General features: G+C 33.2%; 1 protein-coding gene across 7 annotated transcripts in view; it reads right to left on the reverse strand.

The window, feature by feature from the left end:
• LOC127063903 (titin homolog) overlaps nucleotides 1–17,500 on the reverse strand; it is a 64,722-nt gene that overhangs the window by 44,729 nt on the left and 2,493 nt on the right. The window contains exon 3 of one of the 7 annotated variants that reach the window (XM_050994202.1): nucleotides 3,347–3,425. The exons of the other annotated variants lie outside the window; for them this stretch is intronic. The gene's annotated coding sequence lies outside the window, so the exon portion shown is untranslated. The remainder of the gene's footprint in view (nucleotides 1–3,346; nucleotides 3,426–17,500) is intronic. 7 annotated transcript variants of the gene reach the window in all.

Consider the following 17,500-nt stretch of genomic DNA (forward strand, 5'->3'; position numbering starts at 1 on the left):
AACGTGAGCGATGTTTTATAATGTATGTTTTGACTTTTATACGTGTGAGAAAAGATAGGTATACATATATATACACAGACGTGTGTGGGAAATAAAAAGGAAATCCAAGCAGACAGGAACGATTTGCCACAGTTTCGCTTTTGTACCAACGCGTTTTCAGAGTGCTTCCTCTCGCTATCACTGTCGATTCGTGTTTTATTCGCGAATTTTCGTCCGAGAGCGTTACCACGTACCTACGCCTTCCAGTAATACTTCAACACGACCAAAAGCTGGATGTTGTCGAACGCTTTGATCTTTCGCATCTGGCAGAGGCAAAAGCTTGATTTTGAAAATCTAGCCGAATCTCGTATCGCAAACAAATCTACAAAGTCGGTGGGTAACAAGCTCAACATTTTTTGTCTCCTCCTCCTCCTCCTCCTCCTTTTTCTTTTTTCTCTTCTTTTTCCTTATCTTTTCTTCACATAGACACAAATTTTTCGGTCAATTTTCTTTCCTTTTATTCTTCTTCTTCTTCTTTTTTTTTACGATCAACTCGTAAATCAATTACTTTTTAACTATAAATATATACAACCAACTTGATTTTTTCAGATAGTAATAAAATTCCTAAAGCTTGCAATTCTATGATCAGAATGAGAAAAAAAAAGTCCTATAAGATTCGAAAAATAATTAATTCTTTAACTCACGATAGGAACATTTGGTACCCATCTTATATATAATATCCGATTTAACAAATTTCGTAAAAAAAAAAAGAATCATCCATTCGTTGCAATCGTTGTGATAATCAATCAATCATATTTCGTATTGATCGTCGATAATTAATTTTCCTTCGATTAATCGTAAGTAGAAGAGGATACGTGACCGGATATTACAGATCGATAAGTATTACTTATAAAAGAATTATAAGAACTTATAGAAGAACTTATAGAAGAATTATACGAATTATACGAACGAACAAAAACCGGATGAATTTTAACGAGGTCCTTTCTCCGTGATAGAACTAGAAATAGAGGTTACAGACTCTTCGAGGTTTCGAACTACCGAATAAATACAATTTTCGAAACGAACCTTTCACGATGTACGTCCGTATACGATTTCGGGGCAGCGCGCTCGTGGAACTTAAAATATCGAGCTGCACACAGACGATGGCGCCGGAACTCGTGGAACGTGTGTAAACGACTAAACGTGTATAGGTACGATGTGTCTATGTACACGTAGCAGCAAACCACATATACACAAAGAGACATACATGCGAGTCATATCCGTGAGTAGAAGCATATCGGGGAGAGAGTGTGAGAGAGAGAGAGAGAGAGAGAGAACCTGGAAATAGAAGCTTAGGCGTATTCAGGTTAGCTTTACACCCTCCAAGTAAAGGCTAGGAATTTCCAGCAGGTGAAAAAGAAAATAAATAAAAAAAAAAAGAAAGAAAAAAGAAAAAAAGTAGAAATTCTAGTCCATCTTGAATTTCGAACTTTCGACGACAAGGCATCCATCCTTTTCACGTTTCTCTTTACTCGATGGAAATAACAGTTTAAAAATCAGTTGGAACAAGTTCGATTTGTTTTCTCTCTTAAAACGAGAATCTCACAATACCTAGATACATACATACATATATGTATGCACTTCGATAACGTCGCTCGAAGATATTTTAATGGCTACCATCAATGGTAATACTTAATGTACATAAATACATATATACATACATGGGTAATACATGGGTATACGTATAAGTGTATTCATAGAGAAAGAATTCTTATTAACGCGTTTGCCGATCAATTCTAATCAATTTTATCGTGAAAATATTAATAAGAAATATAGATGAGTGGATTGTGGTAATATTATCGATTCGAACGATTCGTATTAACTTTGTTCCTTTTCTTTTTTCTTCTCTTTTTCGAGGATGAGTATTCTTTTTCTTTATCTTTCTTCGATCATCTTCCTCATATAAAATTAATTGTCCATAGAAAACAGAATAAAAGAAAAGAAAAAATAATGAATTACATTCGACATTTACGACGTCATTCGGTGTGAAACATAACAAACAAATACAAATTTTTTCATATCTCGGTTAAAGGTCAACGATTCGTGCGGAGCGTTCCTTCCCCCTGTGTCATAGATCTAGCCTTCTTTGATCTAGTTAAATGATTAGATAAACGCGATGCGTTCCGTTTTTATAGTCGTATTTTTCATTTTAATTTGGATTGTCCTGAGAAAAATTTGTATTTTTATCGTAGAATAATGAAACGAAAGAGAAATTAAACGATTCAACTAAACAATATATACATACATACATACAGTATTGAACATATAAGCGCAATATATATATATATATATATATATATATATATATATTGACTGGATCATTGCAAAACAAGTTGTTAGACCATATGCAGTTAACGCTTTTAGCATTGAACGCGCCTTTGTTGTCCTGCGCTGAAACGGACTGTTCGTAAACAAGGAATCGATAATAGCGTAAGAGAGAGAAAGAGAGGGGGGAAAGAGGGACAGAGAAAGAAAAAGAGAGAGAGAGAAGAGGGTTGGTGGAGGGTAAAGGGAAGAGGAAGGGGATAGTACTGGCAGTAGTAGTAGTAATAGGAGGGAAACAAAGGTGACACGAGGAATACAATTGAACGAAAGTTTCTCTCGTGTTAGTCGTACCTATGGATGCTCGATTTCGTTCTCTTTTCTCGTACAAACTTCTTATATAAAAAGTATTTACCGAAGGCAACTATTCCGCGTTTCATTAGAGTAGGAAATAGCAAAACAACGAATGACTATTACGGTATTATTATACGGAGACTTTTAACGAGCGACTTTAATAGTCTAAGAGAAAAATTTGATCCAGTCTGAAACATTCGAAAAATTTGTACGAAGAATAAAAAAAAAAAACAAAGGAAGAAATTCTTTTCGTTTCTTTCCTTTCCTCCGTTCTATCCCTCCCACTCACCCATTACCATCACCCTTCCTATCTCCATTTTAATTTCACACTTTTCACTTTCATTTCATCGATTCATCGTTACATTTTATACGAGGTTGTAAGTACTTACACATTATTTTTCCAACGTAAATACATTTTTTTTTGGGACGAGATTGCGATCAATGTAATCAAAGTGTTATCTATCTATCTTTCTCTCTCTCGCTCTCTCTCCCTCTCTCTCTCTCTCTCTCTTTCGCTCTCTCTCTTTCTCTGTCTCTGTCTCTCTTTGGTAAATACATCATTAAAGAAGCATCATGAAAGCTTGAGCGCGATAGTGCGAATCAAGAAGCGTCTATTTTTAAACAAAACGCCACGTCGAGAGACCTCGTAGGAGAGGCTCTTTGTTTTATAGACATGGAAAGGAAGCCTTACGTGCAAACGTGGCATGAATGGAAGCCATCGTCGATGTCTGCCTCGGATCATCGCACCGAAGTCGACGTCTGTCTGCAGTCTAGGAACATTAAAAAAAAAAAGAAAGAAAGAAAAAAAGAAAAAGAAAAGAAAAAAGAATGAGAGTGCTTTCGAAACATCGTTAATTATCAAACTCAACGCATACCCCTAATGCAACTCAATATATATATATATATTCGAAAGATCATCATACTGCGTTTTAATAATCGTCATTTATTCCTAACTTTTCGCAATTCGTCACGTTTGTAAATCCAAAAAGATATTATTATTATTGTATTTATAATTGTAGAAAAAAATGAATTGTCATTAAATTCGTATATTAAATATTTATAAACACGTATATATATATATATATATATATATATATAATACGCAACGTGACGTAATTTTTTCTTTAAACATGAAGCATAAATTAAATTATCATTAAATCTGATTTAGATCGGTAAGTTAAGAAAGCATTGAAAGAACGAATTCAATGATAGATCTATGGACGATAACGAGGACTTAACGAGATCTTTCTATTATGAATAATGATTTCTCGATAGTTTTGTTAAAAAGGATTTTCGTATAAAATCGTTTATCGTTTGCTGTTTTGGAAACTAACCAAAATCCAGTTGGCAACGTTGAACTCATTTAATGAATCTGATCTCTTTCTCTCTTTCGCTTTTGCCTTCTCACTTTAATGGTTTGAGTTTGAACTCGAATGTAATACTTAAGATTGGATATTTTAAAAAGTATAAAAATAAGGATGAAAATATACACAGTAGATGGTCAAGTATAATATATATATATATATATATATATATATATATATTATACTTATATATATATAAAATACTTAATCATCTACTGTGTACATTTTCATCCTTATTTTTTTATATATATATTTTTGTATATATATACCATTATATAATATATATATATATATATATATATATATATAGAGAGAGAGAGAGAGAGAGACAGAGAGACATAAGTGGTATATAGAAAGAGAAAGAAAAACAGTTAGGAAAATAAGGTTTGACGACATTTACCAAGGAAAGTATGGTCTAAGAAAATTTGTGAAGTTCGCAGCAAAAGAAGGTTCTTTCCTGACACGCGGGGATCGTCGCAAACATGGCACGGATATTCTGCTTACTCGTCAGTCAGGGCAAAATGTTATCTTTCAAAGCGTTGCTCTCGCCATAACGAGGCTTCCTCGTCACGCAACGAAAGTACGCCACGTATGTAACATATACATACATATATAAAATATTCCAATGTATACACATATATACATATATACATACATGTTGTATCCACAATAATTCGTTATGCGCTTTCCGCTTCGCGACCGTAGATATATACACGTTGATGAAGCATTTCAGAATCGATAAAACGATCGTTTTGAGTGAGATGATGTGCGTACATGCATAGAAGAAAAAAAAAAGGAAGAAAAATAATTGGACGTATAATCGAAAAAATTTCGATGATTAGCTAGAATTCGATCGTACATAGATTTATCGAAAAAAATTCTCGACGAATGTTTATTGGCTTTCAAAGACGAATGGTTTTATCTGGAAAGAATTAAAAAAAAAAATCTCATTGATAACGTCGATGGAGATTACATTGTCAATGAAATATTAATGAACAATATCGAGATATTATCTTTTACGTGTATGTATGTATATATGTGTATATAATATATATATATATATACATATATATGTATCAGGATAAAATTAATTATTCCACGTATCCAATAATAATTTCAATGGTCATAATTCATTCAATCGGATCTAGTTTCCTGAATATAAAATAATCTAAGATGACAAAAAAAGCATTCGTCATATCGTCAGCATAATTTAAACAAAAAAAAAAAAAAAACCGATAATCAAAATGATATAAAAATGGATTATCGTTATCTTTCAGGTTATAATAATATTTCAACGATACGCACGAGGATAGTTTCACACCTGCCGCTTGCTAACGTGTTCCGATGATCATTCGATCGTATAGATGTATGTATGTATGTACGTACGTATCTATCTACGTACCCGTCTAAGGTTTCAGTCACCGGACAAGGTCGCAGGAATGCGACATAGTGAAAACATGATTAATGCGCTTCTCCTTCTAGTTGCGATGATTAATACCGATATACATATTCGTTGACGTTTACGACGTGCAAGCGGAATTTGGAAAAGGTACTGAAGGGATGGAGTCACGTAAACATACTGCATCATACCTGAATACGTACACACGTAATAGGTATGTACGTATTTATATAGATGTATTATATATATATATATATATATATATATATGTATTTGTGTATATACGATGGTATTAAGTTTTCGATGGGCATAAATCACGATGATGCTCGTAAAGGGTGGACTTTCAAAAAGATATACCTCTTGAAAAGGAAATACACATTTACACGATCGTGAACATATTACAGATCACGTTTCCGGCATTACGAATTACGAATAACTATTTATGTAGATATCGTGAGGATAATAATCATCAGAAATATTATGAAGAAATTTTATTGTTAGTCGAGAAAGTATGCTCACGAAGCACTTCGATTTTCCAACTTATACGTTCCTGTTTAACATACCAGATTTAATACGACTCGATCGAAATGATCGAAATAAAAAACTTTTATTTACCAATTTTTATTTTCTATTACTATCTTCAATTTTAATCATTCTGTTTTCTCTCCCTTTATTTTCTTTTTTTTTTTTTTTCTAAGATATGTATGAATTATATTTTATACTTTAATATGCTAGAATTAGTATCACACATGGTTAATGTCCTAACGTTAATACACGTGTAATAGCCGCGAAACGAAATCCTTATGCAAAAGGTAGATTATTATTATTATTTTTCTCGGTCACCTAACAAAATTATTACTAAGTTATACCTACTTTTAGACACGAAGATAATAACGTTTGAGAATGAGAGAAAGAGTGAGAGAGAGAGAGAGAGAGAGAGAGAGAGAGAGAGAGAGAGAGAGAGAGAGAGAGAGAGAGAGAGAGAGAAGCAGAACCCCTTTTTAAATTATTTTTAGATCTTTTTCATCCGAATTCTTTTTATATCTATTAATTTATATTTTATATATCTATATGCACAATTTTTACTTTATCAAAATATTTTTACACAAACAAACACACAGACACACACATCATCAGATATTACGATAAAAATACTTCACTCTGCATGCTCCTGTAAAGTATCTCTATAAATAGTAAATATATAAAAATATAAATCGATCGAACCTCATAAAAAAGCCAAAAAAAAAATACAATAAAAAGAAAGATATTTTTTTTCTTCTTTCATCGAGGAAAATGTTTTTTAAAGTTAAAAAAAAAAGATAAAAAAAAATAGATAAATACGAAGAAAGGAAGGAAGAATTAGTATCTGTCGAAGGTATAAGACAAAAACTTGCGGATGTGTGGAAAAAGGCGATACAAAAGGAGCCAGACGAGAATAGTAGTAGTAGTATAGTAATAGTAGTAGAGTAGTAGTAGTGTAGTAGTTGCTCGTTTCGCGATGCGGCTCGCATGCATCACGAAGGAGATTATAACGGGGCGTTGCACTTCGGTATAAAGTGCTGCCCCGCGTATATATACATCCTCTCTTCGGTTTTACCCCTCTTCTTCCCTCTCCCACCCCTCTATTCTCCCTCTTCGTTCCATTCGTCTCATGATTTCATAACGACCATTCTCTTTCTTCCTTCCTTTCTTTCTTTCTTTCTTTCTTTTTTTCCCTCTCTCTCCCCTCTCTCTCACCCTCCTCTTCAACATTTATCGATTTTACGATCTAGTCTACGGCTTAATATTATAGTGTCGATTCGTTGTAAATCACACATTCATTTAAATAACAATTTAATCCTATTTATTAATTATACTCTTGTGTGTGATGTATGTATGTATGTATGTGTGTGTGTGTATGTGTTTCTTCTATTTACTCGTCCACTATTATTTGTTAAAATTTAGATGTTTTCGTTGAGTAAATTTTATTTTATAATATAAATCATTCGAGTATCGTTATTAACGACAATTTTCACAGATTATATATATATATATATATATATATATATATATATCAAACGATGTCAATTATGAGGTTAATAAGTTTAGATAGGATCGGAGAGAGATATAAGAAAGAGTTCGTCCTATGGGAAAATAAATGCAATTGAGATTTCTTGATTAATCATAATGATGTATGTATATATTAGTAAGTTTTTCTTGATCACTTAGGAATCTTAGAATTCTTTGTTTTTTCTTTTTCTTTCCTTTTCCACGAATATGATCGATAATATGAAAATCAAATTAGATTCGGCCGATAAATTCGATCGGATTAATCCCAATCGTTGCATTAGCGTATCCAATCGCTTTGATACGGATTGCTTACGTTCTGATAGATTATCTAATCCTAATTGTGTAATGGGAGAAAAAAAAGATACACACACACACACACACAGAGTGGAAGAAAGAAAAAAAATTCTACATAATTAATTATAAAAATAGCTAACGTGACGTTGAATATATATTTCGTGTGGCAAATTAGCATCACGTGAATAGAATGCAAAACAGTTTATAAGATAAGAATTATTGTAACAAAAATCGACGATTGATCATTTTTTTTATCTTTGCTATTCTTTTATCATACAGGAAAATATATCACATTTTATCACGGTACCTCCATTTTTTTTTTCTTAAAAATTATACGTACAACTACATTTTATGATTTATATATGTATATATATATATATATATATATATATATATATAAGATAATATATATAATATATATTATATATAATAAGTATATATGTAAGTCTCTCTCTGTCTGACCTATTCACACACACACACAATGCATGCACGCACACGTTTATCATTACAACCTTTCTCACTCGTCGTCTCCCCTTATTTTTCACTTCATTTTATATTCCGACTCGTTTTGTTTTACCTTGGCAAAAGGAAAAAAGGAAAGGAAGAAGGTAGCGCAAAATACGAAAATTTTTTTTCTCATATATATATATATATATGTATGTCTATATGCATATATATATGTATGTATGTACGTACGTAGGTACCTTCGAAAAATCCCGTTCGAAAAGGCTCGATTCAGAGATGGAAGGTAGTAAAAAGAGAGAGAGAGAGAGAGAGAGAAAGAGAGAGAGAGAGAGAGAGAGAGAGAGAGAGAGAGAGAGCGAAAGAGAGAAAAAAGAAAAAGAAAGGACGAAGGTTTTTTCTTCGGATATAATGTAAGTACGAAATAGTGTTTTGTCATAAAATGAAATAATATGAATATGTGTACATGAAAGTATGCATAGGTGATAGTAAAACATATAGATAGATAAGTTAGATAGATAAATAGATAGAAAAAGAAAAAGAGAGAAGTATTATCTAATTTCTCGAATTTCTTCTTCTTCTTCTTCGTTCCATCGATCGTATCGAACCCTGCGGCATCCACCAATGCGGCTGATCGAACGCAGGACGAAGGGAAACTAGAGAGAGAGAGAGAGAGAGAGAGGTGTGTGTGTAAGAGAGAGAGAGAGAGAGAGAGAGAGAGAGGATAAGGTACGATCAATAATTCACGCTCTTCCGTTCCCCCATATCACCATTTATACGCCTCTGACCTTTCCGAGCTGTTTCCTGCACACACACATACACACACACACATGTACGTACATACGTTCAAAAAATTTTTCAAAGTTTTCCGTTTTTTCATCGAGCGAAAATTATCCTGAATATTTCCCTAAGATTTCGTTAACCCTTTCACTTCTTCTCTTCTTTCTAATCGATCATAAATCAAATAATATATTTCTTGATCGCTCGATTACTTTCTCTCTCTCTCTCTCTCTCTCTCATCTCGATTTCTACGATACTTTCTAATCTTTATTTTATATTTCATGAGATTTTAATTAATTTCTCATTGCATTTTTTTTCTTTGTTCCTCTCTCTCTTTCTCTCTCTCTCTCTTTTCTGTTTCTTTTGAACTATTTACGTATGTACGTATAATAAATACAATCGCAGTCATTTTCGTACATATCTTTTTATTATCATCTTTGATCTCTCTCTCTCTCTCTCTCTCTCTCTTTTTCTTTCTCTTTGATAAGAAAAAGGAAAAGAAGAGAAACGTGTGCCGATTTCTAAAAGATTCGATCGGACGAATCGATATCTCGACACGGTCCATCGCTTCGACCAGTGCTTCTTCCTTGTATGAAAGGAAGGCACCGTAACGACATCATCGACGTGCACAACGACGGAATACCATTGGGAGTGGCGCAACAACGCACTTTTATAAGTCGATACACGACATCCAAAAAAAAAAAGTATATTATATATATTTCAATTCTCAATGCATATTCTCAATATATATTCATTGAAAGTCTTATGGATTTTTCGTTATCTTTTTATAATCGCACGACGTCGCGTAAAAAAATCGTGTATTTACTTGCGTTCGTAAGGCGAAAAAAAAATAATAGTAAAAATAAAAAAAGAATGAAAGATCTCCGATGGTAAAAGCGAAAAAGAAAAAATATATATACATATACATATATAAAAAAAGAGAAAGAAATGAAATCATTTGATTGATCATTAGGAAAAAAAAAAAAAGAAAGAAAAAAAATCGATCGAAGTCAAGAATAAATCGTTTAGGCGAAAATTCGATAATACTATACGGAATGGTTAATGCTGTGCAAATATGGTGATGCAAAATACACAACTAACGTAATTAACCTGCTTAATCTATCGGCTCGAAGGTATTCACATTAAGCTAAAAGAGAGAGAGAGGGGGGGAGGGAGAGAAAAGCAGAGAGGGAGAGAGAGAGAGAGAGAAATAATGAATGATTATCATCAATTACGATAAATTCATCGTTTAAGAAGATCATAATGTAAATGAAAGGAACAAAAAGTATATATATAATGAATTCGATGTTGTAAAGAGAGTTTCGTGGTTCGTTTCGATAAAATGTCATTTTATCGAGCAAGTTAATATATCGTTACGGTTTAACACGCGAAAACGTGGATAATATTTGAGAGGCGAGACATTTCGCGTTAACGAGAGTACGTACCTATTACGTATACACGAACATAGTCGAATCTCTCTCTCTCTCTCTCTCTCTCTCTCTCTCTCTCTCTCTCTCTCTCTCTCTCTCTCTCTATCTCTCTCTATCTCTATCTGTATTTTGTAGAAGAGAGTTGCTAAAGTGGTAATTAAATTTTCTCAAACTTCAAGTCGAGAGGAGAATTTCCCCGCAAAGGGGAATCGATCGTTAAACGAAATCACGTCGAGCGACAATTTTTCTCTCTTATTCGCTATTCTCGTATAGAGAGTGTGAAGCCTACAAACATAAATTCCATCAATTCGTTGTAAATTCTTCAACGACGACGACGACGACGACGACGAAGACGAAGACGACTACGACAACGATTTTTCTCATATTTTTGTTGTCCGCTTCTCCTCCACTTTTATAAGAGGAACAGGAAGATCGAAAAAGGAAGATCTTTCACTACGATCTTCTCTCTCTCTCTCTCTCTTTCTCTCCTCATTTATATGCAGATACATATATATATATATATATATATATACATACACACAAATATTTTTTTTTCATTATTTTCACGTGCGATAAGGATAACGAGATGAAACGGTTGAAATAAATCGATTCGAAAAAATGAAAAATACATAAACGTATAAAAATAGGAAAATTCGTGCATATCATTCAAGTTTATCGACGAAGAGAATACTAGTAAATAAATAGATGGTATTAGATAAAAAAGTAAACAGCGTTTGTACAAATCATATACATACACGTGTTATATAGAGTTATTGGATTATCAACGAACGAACGAACGAACGAACGAACGAACGAACGAACGAACGAACGAACGAACGAACGAACGAACGAACGAACGAACGAACGAACGAACGAACGAACGAACGAAGTAGTAAGTATTACAGTACGATGTAAAAGATCGAGTTAGTTGTTTGGAGAGAGAACTGTTTCTTCGTAATCTCGCGAGTGCCTATGTCGCGTTATCTTCCGAGTCGGATAAGCTTTATCAAGGCCGTATGATCTATCGTTATTCCTAAATTCCTGAACGATTTCGAGAATGAAATCTTTATTTAAAGCTTAACGCGGAACAACGTAAATGAAATCATTGAATGAGATATTGAAGAAGAACGATCGAAAGTGACATGAAATTAACACGTCGATAACAATTCGCGAATGATTTTTTTTCTCATCTCGGATCAAAACGAAAGAAATTCTCTTCTCTTCTCTTTCTCTATCTCTATTTCTATCTTTATATCCCTTTCTTTCTTTCTTTCTTTCTCAACGGAACGATGAGAACGGCCATGGAGATCGCCTTAAGCTTTTTCCACGGTATACGGTGACCCACTTAAGCCAGCAACGAACGAGACTCGACGCCGTCGCGTTAAACTGCCCGGAGAACTTTGCCTTTCTCTCTTTCTCTTTCTCTCTCTCTCTCTCTCCTTCCAAGCAAGTTACTTCCGACGTGAAAACGCCGCGAGCATCTCCAGCGTGAAAATTCCGTCCCCTATCTTTCGTCTCTTCGTCTTTAACGCTACCCATCTCATCCTTCGACGAAGATAGACGACGAGGATAGAATCTAGTAGAACGAACGAACGAACGAACGAACGAGACAGAGATAGAGATAGAACTAGAGAAAATACGAGAAAGATAGATAGATAGAGAGAGAGAGAGAGAGAGAGAGAGAGAGAGAGAGAGAGAGAGAGATAAAATATGCGGAAATTTTATCGTTCCGTAACACCTTTTCTTTCTTTTTTTTTCTCTTTCCGTTCGTCCTTCTGTCCTTCTGTCTCTATCTTTTTTCTTTCGTCAGACCATACACGTATTTTTTGTTATAAATAAAATCAACGCGATAAGAACGATCATAAATCAATGATTTTTTAATAAAACGCAATTGTATGATTGTGTTAATGACAATAATCGATTGAATATTTAAACATCGTCGATGTCTGTCAAACGTCACAGTTAATCGCGATAGATCGAAGGCAATTAATTTTTTAGAGGTAGATACTACCTATATCTTTGTTTCTCCCCTTTCCTCTTCACCCCCTCCCTCTCCCCATCGATCTTCCCTCTCTTCTTTTCTGTTTTTTTTTTTTTTCTAACGAGAAAATATCGTACTGGTAAATATTAATTGTCCGGGTAAAAAATTTAAAGAAATCTAAACTTTCGTATATTCGTAAAAAATCTTTCAGGTCGACGATTAAATAAACGATATTTGCATGAATGAATTTCTATCGTAAATAATTTCATCGTACATTCGATTAAAAATTGATTTTGTTTGGAATATTTCATTCGATTAACATATTTACCGCCATCGCGGTCACGAATGACCATTACTGAGGATTCTCTCCCTTTCTCTCTCTCTCTCTCTCTCTCTCTCTCTCTCTCTCGTTTTCTCTGTTTCAATTTATTTTATATTATTACTCATGTTTAAATCACTATCACGGTTCTATCACCAATAAATAAAACAGATATACCTAACAAAGAATAATTTGTTTGTGTTATTCAATATTATAATTTAATTAAATACTCTATTATTTTTCCTTCCCTTTCCCTTTCTTTTATATATATGCAATCTAAATGGTAGGGGCGGAAAGTCTGTCAAAATACATAGGTATATACGTTCGATGGTGAATACATCCAAAAGGAGAAAATAAATAAGGATATAAGGAGAAGATTGAAAGAAATGAGAAAAGAAATGAAATGAAGAGAAAAGAAAAGAAAAGAAAAGAAAAAAAATTTCTAGAAACGAATGAGAGTAGTCGACGGACGCCGTACTTCGATTTTCACCTAACTGAGTTGCGGCCGGTCTGCGCCGCCGTAGCCGGTCATATCGATTAAATAATCCTATAACATTTCCAGGGCGTTATACGATTTGTTAACGTCGACTGAACGAGGCCAAAGGAAAATTTGAAAAATATAACATACCCCTAGGACATTTTTCACGATTGTTTTAATTAATTAATGTTAACTGTCTCTTTCTCTTTTTCTCTTTCTTTCTCCTCTCTCTATCTCTCTTTTTCTTTCTTATGATTGTTGTAAACATAATTTCAGTAGTAAATTTCACCAAGAAACTCGATAGCTTTACGATGATTTGTTCTACAGCTTAATTAAATCGTATCCTTTTTCATAAAATGAAAGGAGGGAGGGAGAGAGAGAGAGAGAGAGAGAGAGAAAGATATATGAGAATATTTATTAAAAATGATAACACGTTTATCAAAGATAAAATCTTGCAAGAGATATTTATTGTTTGTCTGTCTGTCTGTCTGTTGTCTGTCTCTCTTTCTCTTTCTCTTTTTCTCTCTTTCTTTTCTTCTTTGTTCCTCTTTTATTCTTACGAAGAAAAGAAGAAACGACGGATCAAGAAGAGTCTTTTTCTTTCCTTTTGGGACCCCTTTCCTTTGGACCGCTACGTATTCGTATACACACACATACACACATGCACTCTCCTCTACACGGACAATCGATTCCTACAAAAACTGGCGGTCCTTCTTTTATTGTTAGACGAAAGAGCGGTGCTCAACCAATTTCCAAAAGAGAAGAAATTTATTTTGTTTGATCTATCTACTATCTATCTATCTATCAACTTATTTATTTATTTATCTATTTATCTATCTATCTACCTATGGACAGTTGTATTACGACGAATAGATATTATCTTCTTACACGTACGTCGAATTAAAATTGATTATCATTCATATCCATAGAATTTTCTCAATGCAGGATCTCGGAAAATCCAAGCGTTTATCGATCGTATGGATCGTCTATACGATAAAAGAAATATATGTATATTCATTTGGTTTGAATCGATTGTTAAATATGCAACGAAGCTATCATTATTAGCTACGACGTAACAAAATAACAGAAGTGCGAATATAATATATACATATACATACATACATATATATATACATATGTATTTATGTATGTGTACATATTAATAAAACTCTTCTAATATTTATATTAAAAGTTCATTACAAGTTCTCTCATCTCCTATTTCTATTACAATTTACTTATTAATTTAAAGATGGAAGAAAAAATGGCGTCTTATCATTCGTCCAGGCAAGTATATAACAAGCGATTCTATACGTGACGTTACATAAGTCGTCATAAATCTAATATACCAAGAGAACAACATATCAGTCGTTCCTTCATTGTGATATACGTAGGTAGATAGGTAGATTCGTAATTCGAAAATATTTCACGTGTCGTAAGGATGATCAATTAGTTTTATCCTTAAAGATCATCGAGAAAAAATGAATACGAGATCCCTCGATTTTCTCTTTTTTCTTCTTAAATGCGATTCTATCGATCGCGATTTTTTTTTTATTATCGCGCGTTATACGTTTTATACGTTTCGTTTTTCGATAATAGTCGACAAATTTTTTCTTTTTCTTTTCTTTTTTTTTCTTCAATGAAAAAATCGATCGAAAATCGGTTAAGCAAAAATTTTCTGCCGATCTAAATCCTGTCTCTCAAAAAGATTTCGAGACTAGAATTAGAATGCATCGCTATTTCCTCAGTGGTTTCTCGATCCATTAAACGGCCAAATATTTGGTGGAGAATAATTAGTACGGTTGAATGACCGTCGACCATTCAAAGGAAGGTTTCGGCTCTTTCTAGATTCGTTCGTTCAAAGAGATTACGAATGACTTGATTCTCGGTGAGATAAATCTTTATTTTCAAGAAAAATGATCGATAAATGAAACGACGGACGATTTAATGACGATACATACATATATACGTATATATCTATCTCTTTGTTAATTTAGATTTGTCGATTAGTTCACCTAATGATTGATTATATATATATATATATATATATATATATATATATATATATATTGTTACGTTCAATTTGATTGCATGTGTTTTCTCTAGGCACGTTATGACTTCACTATTTTTCTGTTATATATCTACATATGATCGATTATATAAAATCATTTTTTTACTCCCCTGATTTTTTTTTCTTTTTTTGTGATAACGAAAAGATATGAGGTAATTATGAAAGTGATCCGTCATTTAACATATTAATATATGTGTTATATATATATATGCATACATTTTTTTCTTTCATCTTCCATTCACTACTCTTAAATTCCAATTTTTAAATTACATAAATTTTTCTTTTTGTCTATTATGGGAATATACTTTCTTTCTTCGTGCCCGTTATTACAAGAAAATCATTTTCATTGATAATTCAAACCCAAGTTTGAAATATTTCAAAACGATAGGCATGTGACTTCGACCGATAATCACTGATCTTTTGTCTCGACAGATTACAGACAAAATATTTTAATACTAATGCAACTAAATGATCAATTATTCTTTTCATTTTTTCTTCTTCTCTATTAGATATCTCTAAATAATTTCTCTCATATCATTTATCAACTAATACTTGTTATTATAACGAAAAAAAAGAGACAGAATGGAAAAAAAAAATGAATGGAAAATTATGAAATAATCAATTATCTCCAATTTAGAATTTCGATCAGAATTGAAATGAATGATAAATACTATCCAGTATGATTTCCATTGTTAACAGATACATAAAAAAGAGAGAGAGAGAGAAAGATAAAAAAACAAGAAACCTCGTAATTCGTTCGTTATATATATATATATATATATATATATATATATATATATATATATATATATTAATATAATGAAATGCAATTAATGTCATTTCCTCTAATATCGTAATGTTAATAACGCGTACAACACGATGATCTTACGTGGATCGATCTTCCAATATACTTTGTATAATACTACCGTATATAAAGGAACTGAAAAAAGGATGTTAATCTTATCGTCAAAGTCGAACGGAAGTCGATCGAACCTTACGATTTCCTTTTCTTTCTCGCTCGCCCTCAGCGAGTTACGTTACGGGCAACGCCCGCGTTAACGCACCGTCGCCCTGTAAAAGAATTCGCGTGATCTCTTCGAAAGAGAGAGAGAGAGAGAGAGAGAGAGAGAGAGAGGGAGAGGAAGAGAGAGACGAAGGATAACGAATAGAGAGATAGAAAGAATATATATATATATACACACATAGAGATATATGTACGTATGTACACCTATTGTATATATATAAGAGCTGTGTATATATATATGTATATGTATATGCATGATGTATATATATATATATATATATTACGTATTACATATGGCGAAGGATAAAAGCTATGAAAAAGAAATGGAAAAAATATAGAAAAGGCATCGACGTCTCTCTTAAGAGAGAGAGAGGGGAGAGAGAGAAAGAGAGAGAGATAGAGAGAGAGAGAGAGAGAGAAGAGAGATCGGATCGTTGCCGTCGGGAAGAGATTGCCGACTCCATGTTAGCGTCGACTCGAGCGAGTCTCTTGTATTGCGCAGCAACGTCCTCAACGAATTTTGCCGAATTTCCACGGTCTTTCTTTTTCTTATTTTCATTAAGAAAGAATCAAAAATAATGAGAGAGAGAGAGAGAGAGAGCGAGAGGGGGGGAAGAGAGGAACGGAAGAGAAAGAGAGAGAGAGTACAGAAAAAGAGTGTTTGTGAAAGAGAGAGAAAGAAAAAGAAAGAGAGAAAGAGAAAGAGACAGCGATGACGGCGACGGCGATGGCGACGACGACGACGACGACGGACGAAAGATTGGAAGGATTTTTCTTTATTTCCACCACGTAACACCCGACGTCCTCCATTTTCTTTTTCCGTGTCTCTTGCGCTCACGACCATAACCTACATCTCGTTACACCGTTTCTTACATACTCCGTATATAAGTATATTATTATATATTTAGATCGAAATATATACATGGGCGGATACGTGTGACACATATATTGACGATATATATATATATATATACACATACTGTGTGTATTTTTGAGTTGAACGAAAAATGATTATGAGATTATTCGTTGATCGTAATATGAAGAGAAATATATATATATAGATATATAGATAGATAGATCGTTACATCTATCATCTATCGAAGTAGAATTAATTACGGATCGAGAAAGTCGTCATTAATGAATCGTGAAGATTTTAGAAGGATCTATCGATCCGGAAGAAGTCGAGAGTCGCGAAGA

This window comes from Vespula vulgaris, chromosome 5, assembly GCF_905475345.1.
Source record: "Vespula vulgaris chromosome 5, iyVesVulg1.1, whole genome shotgun sequence".
Classification (NCBI taxonomy): domain Eukaryota; kingdom Metazoa; phylum Arthropoda; class Insecta; order Hymenoptera; family Vespidae; genus Vespula; species Vespula vulgaris.